At 42.6% G+C, this 23880-nt stretch overlaps 1 long non-coding RNA gene across 1 annotated transcript; it reads left to right on the top strand.

Annotated features, from left to right (window-relative positions):
* Window positions 1-4274: 4274 nt before the first annotated feature.
* On the top strand, window positions 4275-13752 carry LOC129640270 (uncharacterized). The gene is made up of 3 exons (XR_008708715.1): window positions 4275-4392; window positions 11367-11496; window positions 13444-13752. It is a non-coding gene; the product is annotated as an uncharacterized LOC129640270 (long non-coding RNA).
* The last annotated feature ends 10128 nt before the right edge of the window (window positions 13753-23880 follow it).

The raw sequence follows: 23880 nt of genomic DNA on the forward strand, positions 1-23880 counted from the left end.
CACAGGCTACTTTGCCTCACCCAAGGAGTTGAAAGTCAAGGTTGTATTCTGTAAACACCTTTGGGGATTTTGCTGCATGTTTCCTGCATTTGGGCCATTTGATTTTTCAAAAAAATGACTACTCAGCATGCGGCTTTCTCCTCCGTTTAGGGACTGCTTCTCTACTTCAAAGGCCTTTCCCATCTGTCCCGCATTTCCGCACCTCTTTACAGCTGCTAGCAGTAGATTTTGCTGTGGTTTGGTGGATTGGACCCATTCGGCTAAAAACAGCCCAGGCTGAGGGCTCAGGGAGTCCTTTGCCCAGTTCCATTTCTCACAGCCAAGTCTGGATAGGAAAGAGTCCCCTGGGGGCCGGGATGTGGTATGCTGTGGGTGGGCCCGTGATGGCGGGGACAGAGTGCAGACAGTGAGCATGTCAGACTCTGGTGATCCCTCTTGTCTCCCAGAGCGCTGTGTGCCCTGGACTGCTATGCCAGAGCTGGGCTCGAGTGTGGTGGTTTCTGCAAACCATGAAATGCTTTCTCATTTTCCTTTAAACTCATCCTGTGACAGAGTTATTGTGTGGCCAGCCCTGAAGTAAAAAGATAACCAGTTAAGCAAGTTGCTTTTTCTGTGGTTGTTCTTTTTTTTCCCCTAGGAGCCATTGCCTCCCACACAAAATGTCTACCTTTCCTGAGTTCACTGTGGCTTCACTGATTTCTGCGCTCCCAGAGCCTCAGGTGCAGGCCTCTGAGAGGAACTGCTCAGCTCCGTGTTTGTACTTCTGCCTCCCATTAAAGGAAAAGTGCTTGGGTGATGGAGTGTGATCAAGTGGATTACTAAGGAGCAAAGAGGTGTACTGTTGGTGGGAATGTAAGCTGGTGCAACCTCTATGAAAAACAGTATGGAAGTTTCTCAAAAAACTAAAAATAGAACTAACATGACTCAGCAATTGCCCTCCTGGGTATGTATCCAAAAAAACCCAAAAACACTGCTTTGAAGTTACATGCACCTCAGTGTTCATGGCAGCAGTATTTATAATTGCCAAGATATGGAATACCATAAGTGTCTATCGACAGATGGATGAATAAAGAAGATGTGGTACATATACACAATGGAATACTGCTCAGCCGTAAAAAGAATGAAATACTGCCATTTGCAGCAACATTGATGAACTAGGAGGGCATTATGCTAAGTGAAATAAGTCAGACAGAGAAACACAAATGCTGTGTGGTATCATTTATATGTGGAATCTAAAATTAGACACAAAGAACTTATCTATGAAACAGAAACAGACTCACAGACATGGAGAACAGACTTGTGGTTGCCAAGGGGAAGGGAGGGCAACGGAGGGATGGGAGTCTGGGATTAGCAGATGCAAACTATCACATGTAGAATGGATAAGCAACAAGGCCCTACTATATAGCACAGGGAACTATATTTAATATCGTGTGATAAACCATAATGGAAAATCATGTGAAAAAGCATATATATATATATATGTATATATGTATAACTGAGTCACTTTGCTGTATAGCAGAAATCAACACAATAGTGTAAATCAACTAGACTTCAATAAAATAAAAATTTTTAAAAAGAAGCAAGGAAGATGAGGCCAGAGCCACAGGTGCAAATTCCTCCCTGGTGCTCCAAGATTCACATGCCAACCCGGCCTTGTGGGCAGGCTAGTCATTTCCAGTCGACTCAGTTAACAGACATTCCATTAGGGGGGTAGTTTGGTAGGGCTTCCCTGGTGGCTCAGCTGGTAAAGAATCCACCCGCAATGTGGGAGACCTGGGTTCGATCCCTGGGTTGGGAAGATCCCCTGGTGAAGGGAACGGCTACCCACTCCAGTATTCTGGCCTGGAGAATTCCATGGACTGTATAGTCCATGGGTTGCAAAGAGTTGGACACAACTGGGTTGCAAGGCTCTTTAGATCTTCTAATATTTTCTTGTCCCAGGGACCAGAATTTAAACTTGAGCTGTTTTCACTAGCCCTGGGTGAGGGATGTGGCCTGCTCCTGATGTTCTGGAGTTGGGTCTTCTGTGTCATGGGGCCCAAAGGATACCTGAGAGCTCAGCCCACTCACCAGAGGTGGCATAGAGAGAGAACACTGCTCACGCCTTATGTGTCTATACTACAAGTGTCTTCATTAACACGTATGTCCTGGGCACATATGATGATCTGGCCCCACTGGACCCTTTTAAGGGTAGAATTATGTCTTCTATTGTTTAAGCAGCACCACACATGCTGCCTTGGACCAGAGGGCACATAATGCTCTGAATTGCCTACAACAGTGTGTGCAACAGCAAGCAAATGGAACTTCAGGGCATTTGGTTTTATACTGGGGAGCTTAGTGTCTATTCTGGCAGTACTTAATAATCAAAGAGACTTTGAATGTGAATCCTCTAAGGGTTGAATCCCACAGAACTTCCATCAATCAAGCAGCATTTGAGGGAATTTGTGCTTGGTTTATAAAAAGTCTGGTCCTTGGGAGGTGTCCAAACTGGCATGGCTCGCCATCAAGGGGGTAGCAGGGAGAAGGACTCTGCAAGAGAGCTCTATCGTTTGCAGATTTAAAAAAGAAAGGGGGTGGCTTCAGAAATGTTTGTTGGAAAGCTCAGAAGCTCGACTTCAATGCTGAGCAAGCGAGAAATTTTGTTGGCAAGGGCTCCATTTAGGTTTGCTTCTTAGTATTCACAGAAGTGAAGAGCTTGATTTAGTAAGTTGGACAAGTTCCTGTGGCCAGAGCTTCTGGAGGTGGAGTGATGACTTTCTGTTCTGGCTGTTGGCGGTCTGGGGGTGGAGGACGTGAGGGTAGCAGGGTGGGGAGAGGCAGGGTGGCAGTGGAATGTGGGGACTGTTGGCCAGTATGCTTCTTCACTGCCCTCCAGCAAAGCTGAGACTGTTCGAAATCCCAGTCCTGCCCTGGGTGTAGACAATGGTCCACTCATTTCCATGAGTGCTCATGTGACATCTGTGTCCCAGGCCTTACTTGTTACCAGTTGATCAACCTTCAGTACCCATCAAAAGTTCTGAGAAGCCACTCCCTGCCAGTGCCTTCCATTAGCAAGCCATGGGAGGCCACAGGGAGCTATTTTCCTTCTTTCCATACCAAAGGTCTGTGCCATTTGGAAATTTGAAAAAAGAACCTTCCTTAGTATCCTTCTCTCATGAGTCCCAGAGACAACTCATGCTAGGTGAATGTTGGCCACGGTCCTTCAGGATCCAACGATCACCCATCTTAGGCCTCAACTTGTGAAGGTGGTTTTACAAGCTCCTCACTTAATTTACAGCTTCCACTTGAGAATGCTCAGCTCTCCTCGGAGGGTTACATTTGAATGATTGCTTGATTCATTCATTGGTTCACTCATTCAATTCATCCAACATTCATCTTACCACAAGCTATACTTTAACTTAGCTGCTATGCTATAATGTGGGGCAAAACTGGACAAGGTTCCTGTTCCCATGGAGGGTATGTTCCTGCTGGGGAAGATAGGCCATGAACAGATAAAAAAGAAGCACACAGGCAAGGAAAATATCCAAGAGTGGCAAGTGCAATGCAGAGAAAGGAAGTAAGGTGATGTGATAGTGAGTGGCTGGCTAGCTCTGATTGGTGGTCAGGGCCAGCATCTGTGAAGAGATGATCTTTAGCCTGAGATCTGAAGGATGAGCAGGCAGACTTTTAAAGATGTGTGTGAGGAATATTCCAGTATAGGGATAACTGGTGCAAAGAGCCTACTGTGAGCTAGACACATGGCATCCAGAGGGGAACAAAAGACTAGAATTTCTTGCCCTCCAGAACTTATAGTCTAGATGGAAGCTAGACTGGAGCTGGTATGGAGATGGAAAATTGGCAGTTACAGTGCAGTCAGATCGATGCTATGAGAAGGAGAATATGTAGTGTGCTCTAGAAACATAGAGCAAGGACCCTGAAGGCTGAATGCGAGGGTCAGTGTGGATTCCCAGAGGGAGTGGCATTTGAGCTGTGACATAAAGGATAAGGAGAAGTTAGCCAGGTCAACAAGGTGAAGCTGAATACGGGAGAAGATGGGCAACACATGTGAAGGGCCCATGCTCACTGTGCAAAACTGAAGGACAAAGAAAAGTTCACAGAGTTTGAGAAAGAGGAAGCAGTCATGCAGGGGAGACCAGAGAGGTAACTTGAGCATGTCATGGATTTGGGATTTGTATTCTGATGACAATGGAAGAACCATTAAACAGTACTGAGTGGGAGACACAATCCAATTTATGTTTTGAAACCACCACCGATCTCGTTGCAGTGGGGGAGCAAGAGTGGAGGCAGGAAGATCAGTTAGGATATGCCATGCAGGTGAGAGAGAATGCTGGCTTGGCTGGCGTGATGAGTGGAGGTGAAGACAAGTAGATGGAATCCTGAGCTATTTAGAAGGTAAGACTGAGGGGGCTTGATGATGGATTTATAAATCGAGGTGGGGGAGGAGAAAGAGGAACTGATGATGCTGCTAGGTTTGTGGCCAGAGCTATTGGAGCTATGCTGGTGCCATTTAAAGAGATGAGCAACACAGAGGAGGAGATTTGGTGAGGGGTGGAGGGAAGAGGCACAGCTTTGTTCTGGATGTTTGCATTTGAGGTGACGTCTAGTAGGCAGACAGAAATACTGAAGTCTGGAGCCCAGAGAAGAGTCTTGGAGTTGTAAGAGCTGTCAGGAGTTGGATGGGAGTGGTGGCAGCGGAGACCCTAAGAGTGGAGAGGCAAAGCCGAGGGAAATAGCCAGAAGCAGGATGAAGGCAGAGAAAATGACACCAGATACTGAGCCCTGAGGCCCTCACACCACATTTAGAGGTCAAGCAGAGGAGAAGGAGTAGCTAACGAGATGGGTGGGTGGGGAAAATCCTAGGTATCTCCCAGTAGCTGAGAGAAGAAAACGTTTCAGGGAGGGGAGAGCTGTCTATGTGGCTCAGGCTGCCACTGAGCATTGAGGCAGAGACAGTAGAATGACTGGATGCAGGAGGTCTCTGGTGTCCTTGACTGGACCTATTTCAGTAGAGGCAAGGGTAGGTAGAGCCTGATTGGAGCCAGTGGAGATAAAAAAGAATGGGATGTGGAAAGGTGAAGATAGAGCCCCAGAGGAAAGGCAACTTTTGCAGCTGGAGGTCAGCCCAAGGTCGCATTACTCCTCCGCTGGCTGGAAACTAAGCTTGAACCCTTCGTAGGGTGTGCACAGGGAGACCCTTGGGGGAATTCTGTATTCATTCAACAGGTAACAGCCAACACTCCCCTGAATGCAAAAAAGACTAGCTACACTTTTCAGAAATTGAGGGCTCATCACTAGTCCTCCGCTTTTTGCAAACCCCCCCTTCCCAGAAACCCTCACCAGCTGACACAGGCTCAGCCTCCCCTAAATGAATCCTGTTCACCCAGCTTTCCAAAGGCTTCATGAAGGGCCCTCCTGTAGGCTGAGGAAGCAGCACATGCATGATCAAACTCATTCAAGCTTTTTTCATTATTTTCTAATGGCCAGTTATTAAGTACACTATATGGAGAAAAGTGGCTCAGACAATAAAAGAATCTGCCTGCAATGCAGGAGACCTGGGTTCGATCCCTGGGTTGTGAAGATCCCCTGGAGGAGGGCATGGCAACCTACTCCAGTATTCTTGTCTGGAGCAGTCCATGGACAGAGGAGCCTGGCGGGCTACAGCCCATGGGGTCACAAGGAGTCAGACACAACTCAGCGACTAAGCACAGCACATGGAGAAAGCATTGGAGAAGACGAATTCATTGGATTCTAGTGTAAAAGGCAGAAAATAAGGGGACAGAAAGTAAAGAAGCATGATCTTTCCAGACGATGATGAGTGCATTAAAGAAAGCAAAACAGAGTAATAGGATGCACAGTGATGGGAAGGGGAAGAGACAGGTGTGGGAGGGGCTCATTTAACCTCAGGAGTCAAAGCAGAGTTCTCAGATGGGGAGACATCTGAACTCCGTAAGGAGCTGCCACCACAACCATAGCCTCTTCCACTAACACCACCATAGCCACTTTGGTATCCACCCCAGCCTCTCAGTTCCTTGATCTCCTTTCCTCCAGTGATCTTGTTTGCCCTCAGCCCCACCCCAGCCTCTCAATTCCACGACCGTATCCTAGACCTGGTCATTACCAGTTTTTCTACCCAATCTTGCAATGTCTCATTGCAAGGCTAGATAGGAGTCTGGCATCTCCTGTCTGTCCAGCTCACTGCCAACTATCTTTTGACCCCATGAAACTTCCCATCCATTGATCCTACGACCTTTTCCCTGTCCTGCATCTACTTGATGTCTTCTGTCCCCTCCTTACTGAACCTGCACTCCATACTCGATCTTTGTAATCACTCTCTTGCATACGCTCCAGCTTAATGCCCTTCTCATATCTGCAGACTTACTTGGCAAAACCCAAACCTGGTTAAGTGCACCTCTCTACTTGCTCTGCACCTGCAGCTGAACTGTGGCTGAAGGAAAATACAAAACCACGTTATCTGATCTCACTTTAAATTCATGACCGCTAGCCACAAGTGGCGGAGAAGGAAATGGCATCCCACTCCAGTACTCTTGCTTGGAAAATTCCATGGACGGAGGACCCTGGTGGGCTGCCGCCTGTGGGGTCACACAGAGTCGGACATGACTGAAGCGACTTAGCAGCAGCAGCAGCAGCCACAAGTGGATCCTTGGAGTTGTCTGGCAACCAAACTGTTTTCCTACACATTCACTCTCCAACTCCTGTGGAAGACCATGTCACATCTATTCCTCTCTCTTTAAGCCTCCAACACCTCTTCTCCCATTTTTCACTCTCAGTTAGTGATCTAGTGTCCTATTTTATTGAGAAAATAGAAGGGAGCAGAAGAGAAAAAGAACTTCCTAAAGCTCCCACAACCAAATCTGTTACTTTGGAAAATGTATGTTTTCTCTCTAAGGGCAACCACTCCAATTCCTCACTAGATCCCTACCCTCTGTTCCTACTGAAGGGCATAGCTATAACAATCCTTCTTCCAAGCCAGTCATTTTTCCTGCTCTACCACATCATTCTGTTCAGTGAACAAACGTGTCTCTTTTTAAATTTTTTTAAATTTTAATGGGCAGATAATTACTGTACAATATTGTAATTTTTTGTTACCATACATTGACATGAATCGGCCATAGGTATAAATGTCTCCCCTCCCTCCTGAACACGGCTCCCAGCTCTCTCCTCACCCCATGCCTCCAGGTTGTCACTGAGTACCAGCTGTGGGTGCTCTGCGTCACACATCAAACTCCCAATGGCTATCTGTTTTACATATGGTAATGTATATGTTTCAATGCTGTTCTCTCAAAGCATCCCACCCTCTCCTTCCACAGAGTCCAAAAGTATGTTCTTGATGTCTGTGTCTCCTTCACTGCCCTGCATATAGGATCATTGGTACCATCTTTCTAAATTCCATATATATGTGTTAATATACAGTATTTGTCTTTCTCTTTCTTTTTTCATACTGTATAACAGACTCCGGGTTCATCCACCTCGTTAGAACTGACTCAAGTGCATTCCTTTTTATGTCTGAGTAATATTTCATGGTGTATATGTGCCACAGCTTCCTTATCCATTCATCTGCTGATGGACATCTAGGTTGTTCCCATGTCCTGGCTATTGAAAGTAGTGCTGCAGTGAACACCGGGGTACGTGCATCTTTTTTCAGCTCTGGTTTCCTCAGGGCATGTGCCTAGTAGTAGGATTGCTGGGTCGTATGGTAGTTCTTTGTTTTCGTTTTCAATTTTAAGTCTTCATTGAATTTGTTACAATATTGCTTCTGTTGCTTATGTTCTAGTTTCTTGGCCATAGGGCATATGGGATCTTAGCTCCCTGACAAGGGATTGAACCAGCACCCTCTGTATTGGAAGGCGAAGTGCTAACCACTGGGCCAGTAGGGAAGTCCCTGTATGGTAGTTTTATTCCTAGTTTTTTAAGGAATCTCCAGACCATTGTCCAAAGTGATTGTATCAGTTTGCACTCCCATCAACACTGTAAGAGGGTTCCCTTTTCTCCACACCCTCTTCGACATTTATTGTTTGTAGAGTTTTTGATGATGGCCATTCTGACTGGTGTGAGATGACACCTCATTGTGGTTTTGATTTGCATTTCTCTAATAATGAGCAATGCTGAGCATCTTTTCATGTGTTTATTAGCCATTTGTAAGTCTTCTTTCGGAGAAGGCAATGGCACCCCACTCCAGTACTCTTGCCTGGAAAATCCCATGGACAGAGGAGCCTGGTGGGCTGCAATCCATGAGGTCGCTGAGTCAGACACGACTTCACTTTTCACTTTCATGCATTGGAGAAGGAAATGGCAACCCACTCCAGTGTTCTTGCCTGCAGAATCCCAGGGATGAAGGAGCCTGGTGGGCTGCCATCTATGGGGTCGCACAGAGTCAGACACGACTGAAGCGACTTAGCAGCAGCAGCAGCACGTCTTCTTTGGAGAAATGTCTGTTTAGATCTTCTGCTCACTTTTTGATTGGATTGTTTGTTTTCTCGTATTGAGCTATGTGTATATTTTGGAGATTAATTCTTTGTCAGTTGTTTTGTTTGCTGTTATTTTCTCCCATTCTGAGAGTTTTCTTTTCACCTTACTTATAGTTTCCTTCGTTGTGCAAAAACTTTTAAGTTTAATTAGGTCCCATTTGTTTATTTTTGTTTTTTTGTCCATTACTCTAGGAGGTGGGTCATAGAGGATCTTGCTGTGATTTATGTCAGAGAGTGTCCTGCCTATGTTTTCCTCTAAGAGCTTTATAGTTTCTGGTCTTGCATTTAGGTCTTTAATCCATTTTGAGTTTATCTTTGTGTATGGTGTTAAAAAGTGTTCTAGTTTCATTCTTTTACGTGTAGTTGACCAGCACCACTTGTTGAAGAGACTGTCTTTTCTCCATTGTATATTTTTGCCTTTTTTGTCAAAGAAAAGGTGCCCATAGGTGCATGGATTTATCTCCAGGCTTTCTATTTTGTTCCATTGATCTATATTCCTGACAAACATGTCTCTTGATTCATTTTCTTCTCTAACAACTGCCCCATTTTTCATTTTTCTCTTCCCTTTTATGCTAAAGCACCTTAAAAGAATTGTCTATACTCATTGCCTCCAAATTCCCTCCTCCCATTCATATCACATCTCTCTGTCTCTCTCTTTCTCTGTGTCTCTTTCTCATTAATTTATCATACATATATGGAAAAGATGCAGAAAGATGTTAGCAAGGAAGGCATAAAGTTCAAAAAGGCAGTGAAAATGGAAACTGTACAAAGTTAAGACTAAAGGAGTGTTGCCTTGAACAATGGCTGAGTTCTAATGTCCAAGAGGAACATAAAAACTTTGTAATAAAAATCTAATCTTGAGAATTCCTTAGAAATGTAATTCCATGAAAGAAAATTCCAATTGTACCACCAAAGATTTCTAGATACCATAGATCCAGAAAAGTATAAAGCAATATATTGAAATTCCTCTGTTGGATTTTTTTAAAACCTTATTGATACTTATTAAATAAAAAAGAAACAGGTGCAGACCAAGGGATACAGCATTAGATGCTCTGTTAGTGTTCTCCAGAGAAACAGAACCAATAGGATGTGACTATATAAAGAGATTTATCTTAAAGAGTTGGCTTCCAGGATTACAGAGGCTTGGTGAATCCCAAATCTGGTGGGAGAGGCTGGCTAGGTGAATCCCAAATCTGGTGGGAGAGGCTGGCTAGGTGAGGACTCAGGAAAGAGTTGCAGTTCAAATACAAAGGCAGTCTGCTGACCAGCCAGGAAGAATGAGTGCTGCAGAGGAAGTCCAAAGGCAGTAAGCTGGCAGAACTCCTTGCTGCTCATGGGAGGTGAGCCATTTGTTCTCTTAGGGCCTTCAACTGATTGGATGTGGCCCACCCATGTTATGAAGGACAATCTGCTTTAGTCAAAGGCCACCCATTTAAATAGAAATCTCATCTGAAAACACCCTCACAGAAACATTGAGAACAATGTTTGGCTGAACCCCTGGGCACTGATCCCCAGCCAAGTTGACACATGGCATGTTGGATTTTTTTTTTAAGACTATTTTTTACAGCAGGTTTAGGTCTATAGTCAAAGTAAGAGGAAGATACAGAGATTTCTCATATACCCCCCACCCCCATACATGCATAGCCTCTGCTATTAACATCCCCCACCAGAGTGGGACATCTGTTACAATTGATGAATGTATCTTGACACATCATTATCAACCACAGTCTATAGTTTACATTAGGGTTTGTTTTTGGTGTGGTGCATTCTATGGATCTGAGCAAATGTATGACATGTATCTATCATTATAATATCATGTGGCTAAATTTTCCTGTGTTCTGCCTATTCATCACATCCTGCCCCTGGCAACCACTGATCTTTTCACCGTCTCCAGAGTTTCGCTTTTTCCAGAATATCATATAGTTGGACTCAGACAGTATGTAGCTTTAGAAGACAGCCTTCTTTCATGTAGTAACATGCATTTAAGCTTCCTTCCTGTCTTTTCACGGTTTGATAGCTCATTTCTTTTTAAATGCTGAATAATACTCCACTTTCTGGATGTACCACAGTGCATTTATCCACTCCCTTATTGGAGGACATCTTGGATGCTTGCTTCCAAGTTTTGACAATTATGAATAAGGCTGCTATAAATATCCATGTGACATAAATTAGCTCTTTTGGGTAAATACCAAGGAGCGTGATTGTTGGATCATATGCTAAGAGTACGTTTCATTTTGTAATATATATCACCAAACTGTCTTCCAAAGTGACTGTACCATTTTTCACTCCCACCAGCAATGAATGAGAGTTCCTGCTTCTCTAAATTCTTGCCAGCATTTAGTGTCACCAGTATTCCACTTCTATCTCTCTTTTTGCCCCTAGAATTCTTTTATTGGAAAGAATTTGTTTATCCTTTAAAATCCTCCACATCCTCTAGCTTACTGACTGCAGCCCTGTAGTTTTATTTAACATGCTCCTTTGTCTCTTGTGTTTTATGTACATTGGTAGTCAAATCTAGAGGTTTAATCAGATTTAGTTTGATATTTTTTAAAGAAAGACTGTTTCATTGATGGTGGCATGTGCTTCCATTAAGAGATACAGGAGTATGATAATGCCTCCTGGTTGATGTTAGCAGTTATTGCTAATATTGCTAATCTAATGCATAGATTTCCACCGAGGATTGCAACATGGCATTATAGAATTCCATCATCCTATCTTCACTTTTTAGCTAGAAATACTTCTACAGAGAAAAATGCCCCCTCACCTGCTATATGGTTTTATACTGGTATTATTTTCCTAGAAAGGCAGGAGGGGGGGGTTGATTCTTTCTACTTTCCAGTTTTCAAAATAATGAGTTGAATCCCCATCATCCTCCAACAGTGACCAATGGATTTTTTCCCCTATCTCACTCCAGTCAAGGCTTCAATCCCACTGTTCCACCTAAATGGCTCTTCTCAGGATCATCAGTGACCTTCATGATGCAAAATCCAATGATGTAGCTGCAATGTAGGTAAGGTCTCCACAGCATTTGATATGCCTCTATTGAAACATTTTTTCCTCTTTCTTTCCAGGACAATCCACTGTCTTGGTTTTCTTTCCACCTCCTGACCACTCCTCAGCCTCCTTTGTTGAATCCTCCTCTTCTCTCCAACTTCTTTTTTTTAAGTGAGATTTAATTAATATACCATAAAATTTATCCTTTTATAGTGGTTTACAGGATAGTCATGGAGTTGGCAATCATCACAATGATCCAGTTCCAGAATATTTTCATCTCCCCCCAAAGTAACCCCTTAACCATCAACAGTCACTCTCCATCCCTACCTTCAGCCCCTGACAACCATATATCTACTTTCCATCTCCATGACTTTGCCTATTCTTCCCCCTGACTTCTCAACATTGGAGTGTTCCAGGGCTCAGCTCCTCTTCCTCTTTGTCCTTACTCCTAGGTGATCCAGTTCCATAACTTTTAATACAATTCATGCACTGATAATACCAGCATGGACCTCTGCCCCAAATGCTAGACTTGGATATCCAACTTCCCACTTAACCTGTCTGTTTCGGTGTCTAACAGACATCACAGACTTTAACATGGTCAAAAGAAGTTGCCCATCGCCTAGAAGCTGCTCCACCTGTATGGTCTTCAGGTCAGATTACAACAGGCCCAACCTTCCTGTTACTGGGGCACAAAAGCCTCGCATCATCTTTGACTCCTCTGTTTCACTCACACCCCATGTTTACTAAATCAGAAAGTTCTGCTGACTCTAACTTGAAACTATAGCCAGAATCTGACCATGTCTCACAACCTCCACTGCAGTTACTCTTGTCTCAGCTGCTATTGTCTCTCATCTGGTTATTTTAAAAATCTCTCTGCTGTCACCCTTGTGCCTTCTATAGCTTTTAACACAGAAAAAAAGTGGTTCTTTAAATATTTGTGTCTGGTAATGATGATGATCTTATATAAGAATACTTTTTTACATACATAGCACCTGCTACAACATGCCAGACAATATATGGCCTTACATGATCTTGTCCTCATTGCTTCTCTGACCTTATTTCCTACTCCTCTCCCCATCATTCATACCACTCTACACTGGCCTCCATGCTATTCTGAACACCCCACATACATTTCTGTTTCAGGATTTTCAAGTTGTTGTTCCCTCTGCTTGAAACATACTTCTTGAAGATAGCCTCCTGGCTCCTGGCTCACTCATTCACCTCTTTCAGGTCTTTGCTTACACGTCACCATCGTAGGTGACCACCCATCAAAGCCTGCAACCCCACTCTCAACACCAGCTCTCCATCTTCAATTTCCCTGCTACGATTTTTCCAAAGTCATTATCACTTTGTGACAAGCTACACTTTTTACTTTTTTTAATTATTTGTTTCCTTTCAGTCGATTTAAGATCTATTAAGATTCAATGCAATCCCTATCAAGCTACCAATGGTATTTTTCAGAGAATTAGAACAATGAAGGGACTTTGGTTTCTTTATTCACTTCTGTGTTCCAAGCACCTAGAACAGTGCTAGGCAAATAGATACTCAATAAATATTTGTTAAACCACTGAATCCTGATACCAAATACCACTTACTAACAACAGACACAAATGGTGTGTAGACACCTTACATGCATGGCACCGCCTTTTCTTAACAACCCTAGGAAGTCAGTCGTATTATATCCATATTTTGCAGATGAGGAAGAATTAAGTGAACTGCTCAAACTCACACATCTGATAAGTGCTAGAACTCTAAACCAAGCCTCCAGTGGGTCACGGTGTGGATGCTCATACTTCCTCTCAAGCTGCCTTGTCTCAAAAGGGTATTATTCTATGGGGTGCTCTAGACTCTCCATGAAAACATGTAAAAGGGACCCAAATAATGACATTTACATTTTAGAAGATGTCCAAAATTAGGCTGTGCTTTATTTTATTTTCATGGTTTTGCATCTTTGGAATTTCAGCCACAAAGGACAAACTTAGTCCTGCTGAGGCACTGGAGATGACGGAACTGACATATGCATCGAGAGAACAATGTGATGAGAGTGGGACATGAATTATTTTCTGGAGTGAAAATTATGTACAGCAGAGGCAATTTATCATGTCATACCATCCCTGAAATTATCCCCCTTCTGCCTGCCAGCCCATCAGATGCTTTGCTTGGGTGACTTCCTTAGTGCTAGTTAAGCAAATGAAATATGCTTGCTTCTAGCTTGATTTGTTTATGTAATGTTTTGTACTCCTTTAGTAAAAGAATGTGTTTTAATAACTTTATGTACTTTACAGATAGTCACAGATACTTGTGACAATATTTTTGCAGCCATATAATAAAATAAGCATTGCATTCTGGACAGGGTCAGATTGACCAACACTTGCTGGCATAATCCTTTCTATTTAATGCCAACTCTACTAAATTAAATAGGCTTCCCTGGTGGCTCAGTGGTAAAGAATCTGCCTGCAATGTAGGAGACTCGGGCTTGATCCCTGGGTTGGGAAGATCCCCTGGAGAAGGGAATGGCACCCCACTTCAGTATTCTTGCCTGGAAAATCCCATGGACAGAGGAGTCTGGAGGAATACAGTCCCTGGGGTGGTGAAAGAGTAGGACATGACTTAGCAACTAAATACAATGAAAGCAAGGTCACTTTATCATGAGCGTAAAGATCTGGTGGATTCTCTACATAGGTGGACTTTAGTTTGGGAGGGACAAGAGGATTGTAGTTGAAGAGAACATTCTCAAAAAGAGTCACAATAAGGTGTTTTCTATGCTGCTTCACAGAGGCAAGATTTTTAAGTGGGTGGTCCCATAAATAAACTGGAGGGTTTAGACAGCATTTGAAACTGATCTCTCTTTTCTGGAAACATAATGCTGAAGGTTGATGTTGGCTCCATTTTACAGAAGCACCTCGGGGAAGTTACAACGACCTTACTTTCTATTTCTGGTCCATTTCTAGTAAAAATATGTAATGCTTTACAGGCATCCCCAATGACCACATTTAAGAGATTGCAAATGGAGAGTAATGATTAAACATGTGTGCATGCTAAGTTATTTCAGTTGTGTCCAACTCTTTGTGACCCTATGAACCATAGACTGACAGGCTCATGTGTCCATGGGATTCTCCAGGCAAGAATATACTGGAGTGGGTTGCCATGCCCTCCCCTGGGGGATCTTCCCGACCCACGGATTGAACCGTCGTCTCTTATGTCTCCTGCATTGTCAGTTGGATTCTTTACCACTAGCGCCACCTGGGAAGCCCAATTATTGAACATAGGTGTCAACATTTTCCTTTCTTTTAGACTTCACCTTCCTTCCCTTCAGTGATATTCTTTGCTTCTGCATATCTGGAAAGAGGTACAATGCACCTGGACTCCTCTGAAAACCACCTAGCCCAAGGTCATTCAGCAACTGGTTAAACTCCTGATTGATGACCCACTCTACTCCTTTTTTTTAAATGTTTATTTCTCTACCATGGGCCTTAGTTGTGGTATGCAGGATCTAGTTCCCTGACCAGGGATTGAATCTGGGCCCCCTGCATTGACAGCATGGAGTCTTAGCCACTGGACCACCAGGGAAGTCCCCAGCTATCCTTCTTTCACAAAGACCCTAGCATGAAAATTCAGTTCAGTTACTCAGTCATGTCGAACTGTTTGTGACTCCATGAACTGCAGCATGTCAGGCTTCCCTGTTCATCACCAACTCCCGGAGCTTACTCAAACTCATGTCCATCAAGTCGGTGATGCCATCCAACCATCTCATCCTCTGTCATCCCCTTCTCCTCCCATCTTCAATCTTTCCCAGCATCAGGGTCTTTTCCAATGAGTCAGTTCTTCGTATCAGGTGGCCAAAGTATTTGGAGCTTCAGCTTCAGTATCAGTCCTTCCAATGAATATTCATGACTGATTTCCTTTAGGATTGGCTGGGTTGATCTCCCTGCAGTCCAAGGGATTCTCAAGCATCTTCTCCAACACCACAGTTCAAAAGTATCAATTCTTCAGCATTCAACTTTCTCTATAGTCCAACTCTCACATCCATACATACTGGAAAAACCATGACTTTGACTAGATGGACCTTTGTTGGCAAAGTAATGCCTCTGCTTTTTAATATGCTACCTAGGTTGGTCATAGCTTTTCTTCCAAGGAGCAAGTGTCTTTTAATTTCATGGCTGCAGTCACCATCTGCAGTGATTTTGGAGCCCCAAAAAGTAAAGTCTCTCACTGTTTCCCCATCTATTTGCCATGAAGTGATGGGACCAGATGCATGATCTTAGTTTTCTGAATGTTGAGTTTTAATATTCCTTCTTAATATAGTGGAACCAGGTCAGTTTCATGGTTACACTTACTGCAGCTTTAGCTCCATCCTTAGTGGTGAACAGATATGCCCTCTTTCAAATGCCAGCCCTTCCAATGTTCAGAATAAAAACTCTTCCACATCCTTCCTTAGTTATTTGTCTCAAGCACTTCTGTATATGGCAGGGTTACTTCTCATTAACATCCTAACTCTTGGCCTCTGGTTTCTCTTAAATTTGTCAACAACTTTTGAAATGTGTTGCATCTGGTCTCTAAATCTAAGTCCAGTTACAAAGAAAACAACTCATTGGACTTTTGCTCAACTTTAGATTGTTGTCTTAGAAAGATTATTCCAAGACTTTATTTTCCAAGTGTTCTTTCTACAACCCCATTTTGTCCTACATAACAGAATTAAGATACAAAAAGATTTGAAAATTATGGGCTGGAACCAACAAGATGAAATATAAGAGAGACTTTGTATCTGTTAAAGTGAATTAAATTACTTGCACTTTTAAAATTGCCATGTCATATTGCTGACTCACAGAACTTGCGGTCAGTTGAAGCCCCTAAGTCTTTCTCCATGCTGCCAAATCAGGTCTTCTTCAGGCTCTACTTTAAAATTGTTAGACATTAAAGACTGTTTTTATTAGTTTAAACTCATTTTCCTAGCTTTTCTGGATGTTTTTACTATTTTAATTTTTTCTTAAGCTATAATTTAAGCACAGAGGTCTTAATTATACAGCTTGATTGATCTTCACGCATGGAACACACGCACACACACACACACACACATCACTGTGACCACCATTCAGATCAAGAAACAGAACATTACCAGCATCCAAAAGGCTCCCTTGTGCCTCTTTCCAGTCAGTAACTCCCACCCCAAGTAACTACTATCCTGATTTCTTACACTGTAGATTAGTTTTGCCTGGTTTTGAACTTGAGATAAATGGAATCATACAGAATGTACTCAACTTTGAATGACTTTCTTTCAAAGTCATTCAAATGGATGAATGACCCATCCATTGTGTCTGTGAGAGTCATCTGTACTGTTGCAAATAGTAGTAGGATGTTCTTTTTTGTTTCTAAGTAGTAGTTCGTTGAATGTATTGCCACACTTTGTTAATTCATTCTCCCATTGATGGAGAATTGGGTTGTTTCCAATTTCAAGCTAATACAAATAAATGCTGTCATGAACATTCTTTTACATGACTTTTGGTAAATATATGGGTTTATTTTAGGTCTAAACCTAGAAGGATACTTGCTGGGTCATAAAGGACATATATGTTTAGCATTAGTATATGCCATCAAACAGTTTTAAAAGATGAATGTGATGATCTACAGTCTATGATGGCCAGTTTCATGTGTCCTTGGCTAGGCTACAGACCCCAATTATTCAATCAAATACTAATCTAGATGTTGGTATGAAAATATTTTGTAGATGTGTTTAAAGTGTATGATCAGTTGACTTTGAGTAAGGGACATTATCCTAGGTAATTTGGGTGGGCCTGGTTCAATCAGGTGAAAGCTTTTGAAAGTAGAGTTAAGGTTTCCCTGAATAAGAAATTCTGCCTCTGGACAGCAGCTTCAACTCATGATTGAGAGTCCCAAGAGTTCCCTTCCTGTTGGTCTACTCTGTGGAATTCAGACTTGTCTAGCCAGCCCCCACAATTGCATAAGCCAATTTCTTGCAATAAACCTCAAAATATATTTTACATTTGTTCTGTTTCTCTGAAACCTTACTGATACAGATTTTCTATCAGGGAAGTGCTGCTATAACAAATGACTAAATAAGTGGAAGTGACTTTGTAAGTGGGTAATGAGTGGAGGCTGGAAAATTTTTGGAAAGCATGATAGAAAAATCATTGGCCTGGACAGACTGTTGATAGAAATAAGAATGTTAAAGATTCTTCCAGGGAGGGCTCAGGAGGAAGTAAGAAACATTGGAGAGAAAGTCTGTATCATCTTAGAGAATTTATATGTCATCATAAAGAGAATGTTGGTAGGATAATTTATCCTCTTCATTTTCCAAATATTGTTGTAAAGTCACTAAATCATGTCTGATTATTTGCTACTCCAAAGACTGCTCCCTGTCTTTCACCATCTCCTAGAGTTTGTTCAAACTCACGTCCATTGAGTCAGTGATGCCATCCAACCATCTCATCCTCTGTCACCCCCTTCTCCTTCTGCCTTCCATCTTTCCCAACATCAGGGTCTCTTCCAATGAGCCATCTCTTCACATCATGTAGCCAAAATATTAGAGCTTCACCCTCAGCACCAGTCCTTCCAATGAATATTCAGGGTTCATTTCCTTTAGGATTGACTAGCTTAATCTCCTTGCTGTCCAAGGAACTCTCAAGAGTCCTCTCTAGCACCACAGTTCAAAAGCATCAAATACAGATAAGTCAAAATGTAATTCTAGAAAATGTTCAAGTGATCCATAAGAAGGCAAGAAAAAACAGAACAAAGAGAAAACAATAAGCTAACAGATTTAAATCCTAACACCAATAATTGTATTAAATTTAGTTGGTCTAAATCTATTAATTTAAAGGAGAATGGTAAGTGAGTAAGTGACATTGCTCAGTCATGTCCGACTCTTTGTGACCCCATGGACTGTAGCCCACCAGGATTCTCTGTCCATGGGATTCTCCAGGCAAGAATACTGGAATGGGTTGCCATTTCCTTCTCCAGGGGATCTTCCCGACCCAGGGATCGAACCCGGGTTTCCAGCATTGTGGGTAGACACTTTAACCTCTGAGCCACCAGGGATGCCCAAAAATTAAATAGTATGACCCAACTTAATGTTCTCTCCAAGAAACCCACTTCAATCATAACAGCGTAAGTAGGTTGAAAGTAAAAGGGTAGGAAAAGATATATTGCACACTGATTAATTTTCTTTAAAAGTAGGAGTGGCTGTATTAATGTCATATAGAGTAAACTTCAAAGGAAAACAGAAACTTACCACGTAAAAGAGGAAATGTACATAAGGATAAAAGGATCAATCCATGAAGAAGACAGTGATGCTAAACATGTATTTATCAAACAACAGAGTTTCATCTACATGAAGCAAAAACTAATACAGCTGAAACGAGGGACAGGAGATCCACAATTATAGTTGGAGACTTCAGTGCCATATTCTAAGCAATTGATAGAAAAATTAGATAGAAAATAAGCAAGGGTATAGAGGAAGTCAACCATATCATTAACCAACAGTATCTAATGGACATTTACAGAACTGTCTGGCCAATAATAGCAGAATACACATACTTTCGAAGTGCCCATGGAACATTCATCAAGATAGACTCTATCTTTGGCCATAAAACAAACCCCAACAAATTTAAGAGTTCCAATCACACAGAGTGTGCTCTCCAGCCCCAGTGGAATCAAACTATAAACCAACTGGAAACTAGAAACTAACACAAAGATAACAGAAAAATCTCCAAACACTTGGGAACTAAGCAACATAGTTCTAAATAATCCATGGGTCAAAGAAGGAGGCTCAAGGGAAATCAAACAAAACATTGTACAAAATAACAATGAAAGAATAACACATTAAAATTCGTGGGACACAACTACAGTAGTACTGAAGGGAAATTTACAGCACTAAATTCTACATTCGAATTTACAGTACTACATTAGAAAAGAAGAAATAATGCAAATCAATAATATAAGCACCCACTTGAAATGGAAAGGCAAGAACTTGAGCTTAAACCAATTTTGAAAAAAAGCATGAACTGGGAGAGATAATGCTACCGTCCCATGGAAGCCTTACTATATAGCTTCGGTAATCAGTTCAGTGTGGTATGGGTGGAGGTGTAGATACACAGACTGGTGTTTAGCTGGGGTGGGGCAGGTGTTGTCAAAAAGGTTTTCTGTTGTATTAGGCCACCCTTTTTCTAGTCCTTTGGGTAGGGAGAGAAAGCCCCTCAAGGAGCTTTTCTTGTTTGTGCCTATTGATGGTTCCAGGTTGCAGACTTTCCTGGCTCTTTGTTCTGGATACATCAGAGGCAAGGGGAAACCCAGAGAACTCACGGCTTTGTTCTTCCTGAAGTCCTGGGGTCCCTAGTCAAGTCCATCTTCTTCTTTCCACCTTTTAAAGTCTTTATATATTTTTTTTATGTCAGATTTTTTTTTTTAGTTGTTAGAGGGGCTTTTCCATGTTGATTAGACCAGGAAGTCAGATTTCTTTCTGGGTCTTTTTGAAACCTAATTCTGTCATGTAAGCTATTTAACCATCCCTTCCAAGTTATATGCCCCTCCCAAATTCAATGAATTTGTCCTCTGGTCTTTATTCCAGTTATTGATAAGAAATCTTGAGCAGAACACAGAGTTATGGAGTCTGTCTCTCTTTTCTTTCACTTGTGCTTTATTTATTGTCTATCTCTGGCCTGTTAGTGTTTTCTGGCTCACATCCCAAATTCTGCATATTGGCTCCAATTTGTCTATTCCATGATTACTCTCTTCCTATGAATTTATTCTTGGTCCATCACAAAATAGCCCTGCCAAGAAACTCCCATTTATGGTTAAAATATATGAAAAACCTCTTGCTTACAAAAAGATGATGGGATGGTGGTAGCTCTCTATACACATTAGCATGTGGGAACACCATTTGACCAAGAGGACTTTTTCTCCCTCCTCACCCTTCTCTTTTCTGAACCTCAGTCAGGCCTGGAGCATAGACGCTTCTAGACTGCCAAGGAATGCTCATATGAGATGCATCTTTTCTTATGGTCTAAGATTTTATTTTCAAAATCTATCATTTCCAGTGAATTACCAAATGCCAGACACTGTGTTAAGAGCTTTGCATATACTCTCTCTAATCCTCATAGTATTGCCAGGAAAAAGAAATGAGTATAATAACCATTTTTCAGAGAATGAAACTTAGGCTCAGAGAGGGTGAGTAACTATCCCAAACTCACACAGTCAGGATTTGAACCCAGGTCTCTATAACTACAGATCCCAAACTCTTCCTCATGATGTTATATTGCTTTCCCTAATGACTTTGCAATAAAGAGACTGAATCCTTGACTTGGCATAACAGCTGACCCAACTGGCTACACTAATTCACCATAAGCTCTTGCGTCTCCTTGCTGCCTTAGTGTGAATTTCTTTTTCAGCTTCAACCAAATGTGGAGCAGGGCTATGAAGAAGAGGGAGAAGGTTTGGGGAATTTGGATTAGGAGGAGCAAGGGAGTATGGCGCCACAGGGATAGTGGTGGTGCTTTAGTCGCTAAGTCGTGTCCAACTCTTGTGACCCCATGGACTATAGCCTGCCAGGCTCCTCTGCCCATGGGATTCTCCAGGCAAGAATACTGAAGTGGCCTGCCATTTCCTTCTCCAGGGGATCTTCCCTACCCAGGAATCAAAGCTGGGTCTCCTGCATTGCAGGCAGATTCTTTACCAATTGAGCCATGAGGGATAGTAAAAACCTGGATTATGAGCCACAATTCCAGGGTGGTAGGCCTATCAGGGCAGTGTTGAGGCAAGTGCTCTCACAGGTAAGGATAGGAGGACTGGGCAGAGAGTAAGAAGAGCTCGTTTTTTAAAGCATTGTAACATTTTCAAAGTGCATTTTTATTGAGGTATTAGTGATTCACAGTATTATATTAGTTTCAGGTTTACAACATACTGAATTATCCAAATTTTGATAGATTATACTCCAATTAAAGTTATTATAAAATATTGGCTCAATTCCCTCTACTGTACAATATATCTTATAGCTTATTTATTTTATACATATTAGTTTGTACTTCTTAATCCCCGACCCCTATCTTGCTCCTCCCCTCTCCCCACTGGTCACCACTAGTTTGTTCTCTAATCTCAGCTGTCAGTAACAAGCGATTTGACTTTGGGTGAATTACTTGGCCTGTCTGCATCTCAATTCTGTCATCTGTCATTGAGATGGTTGGTATACCAGAGGGTACACACAGGTATCCTATGGGCTTAATAAGGCCAACAGAGTTGTTTTGTTTATAACTCTGGCTACATCAGAGTTACTAAAAATCTGATTTTAAACACCTTTAGGAGGGACATGTGCTTTCCAGATCAGCACATGCTCCACCATGCTCTCTGTCCGCCTTATGTGGGTGGCTGCACTCAGTTTATCTACCAGTTCCTGAAGGTGTTTTGGGTTTTGGCCATTGGCCTGGCGCTTCCATTAACTTCCTAAAGAGATGTCTGGCTCTCATCTTCTATGGATGTTATATTCATCGCAAAGAAAACTAAGTCTATGCTAGCAGGCCCCAGGTGGTGAAGGAAAGTCAGTCCTGGACTAGGCATTAAAAGGGCTCCAGGCTAGCATCTGCCTCACATCACTGAGCAATCCAAGGTGAGTCGGGCAACTTTCTGATTTTGTTCACTTATCTGTGAAATAACACACCCCACTATGTTCACAGTGCCATTGTGGAAACCAAATAGTATCAATAGTATGAAAAATCACTGAAAACCAAGTGACTACCTAAATGTGAGGAATTGGTTATAGCTGCTTTGTTGCCAATAGACACCAGCATAGAAGTGCCTGTTGGTTATAGTGGGTGCCATCCTGATGGGCTGTGGCATCCATTGTGATGGGTTGGTACCTGCAACAGATCAGTTATACGGTATTTTGAGTACCACCCCAGTGGTTGTCTGGAAGGACAGACAAGGACACTGTTGTGTAAATACAAACTGGTTGGCTGCACATTATAATATTTCAGTGTAAAGATTTATACACACCTAATTTGACTTTCGGAGAAGGCAATGGCACCCCACTCCAGTACTCTTGCCTGGAAAGTCCCATGGATGGAGGAGCCTGGTGGGCTGCAGTCCATGGGGTCGCTGAGGGTCGTATACGATTGAGCGACTTCACTTTCACTTTTCACTTTCATGCATTGGAGAAGGAAATGGCAACCCACTCCAGTGTTCTTGCCTGGAGAACCCCAGGGACGGGGAAGCCTGGTGGGCTGCCGTCTATGGGGTCGCACAGAGTTGGACACGACTGAAGTGACTCAGCAGCAGCAGCATCAATTTGATTTTGTTTTTCTTTTTCCTGTGTAAGGAGTGACACATTTGAAAAGGACTATTATTCAGAAGTGTGGGGACTCAAATGCAGTTGAGATGGTCATGGCAGGACCTGTTAATGTTATGTCACCAACTGTAGGAGGCTGCCTGGTGACCTTCAAAAGATATCTCTGCTATCTAACCTTTAGAATCCATGAGTGTAATCTTATTTGGAAAAAAGATCTTCACAGATGTAATTAGGTTAAGGGTTCAGAGATCATCTGGATTATCTGGATGGAACCTAAATCTAATGATGTGTCCTAATATAAGACAAACATGACACAGATAAAAGGAGAAGAGGAGAAAGCTGTTTGAGGATGGAGGCAGAGATTGGAGTGGTGCAGCCACAAGGGAACATCTGAAGCCAACAGAACCTGGAGGAGGCAAGGAAGGATTCTCCCCTAGAGCCTTTGGCTGTGCCTGAAGCACAGCCAAAAATAAAGTAAATAAATAAATACTTTAAAAAAAAAGAATCACCAAGAACACAATGCCATATGGTATTCTAAGCAGGGCATGGACTCCAGTGTGACAGAAAGGAAGGATGAAGGGAGAGAGAGGGGGAAGGAGGGAGAAAGAGAAAAGAGAGGCAGGAAGAGAGGGAGAGGGGAGGACAGAGAGGAAGAAGAAAAAAGGGAGAGAAGGAAGGAGGAAGAGGAGGTAGGCAGGAAGAAAGGAAGTCTCTATGCTTTCAATAAGCTCACAGTTTAGTAGTTCTCAGTTCAGTCGCTCAGTCGTGTCCGACTCTTTGCAACCCCATGAATCACAGCACGCCAGGCCTCCCTGTCCATCACCAACTCCCGGAATTTACTTAAACTCATGTCCATCGAGTCAGTGATGCCATCCAGCCATCTCATCCTCTGTCGTCCCCTTCTCCTCCTGCCCCCAATCCCTCCCAAGCATCAGAGTCTTTTCCAATGAGTCAACTCTTTGCATGAGGTGGCCAAAGTACTGGAGTTTCAGCTTTAGCATCAGTCCTTCCAATGAACACCCAGGACTGATCTCCTTTAGAATGGACTGGTTGAGTCTCTTTGCAGTCCAAGGGACTCTCAAGAGTCTTCTCCAGCACCACGGTTCAAAA

The sequence above is a fragment of the Bubalus kerabau genome, chromosome X (genome assembly GCF_029407905.1).
Source record: "Bubalus kerabau isolate K-KA32 ecotype Philippines breed swamp buffalo chromosome X, PCC_UOA_SB_1v2, whole genome shotgun sequence".
In the NCBI taxonomy this organism is placed as follows: domain Eukaryota; kingdom Metazoa; phylum Chordata; class Mammalia; order Artiodactyla; family Bovidae; genus Bubalus; species Bubalus kerabau.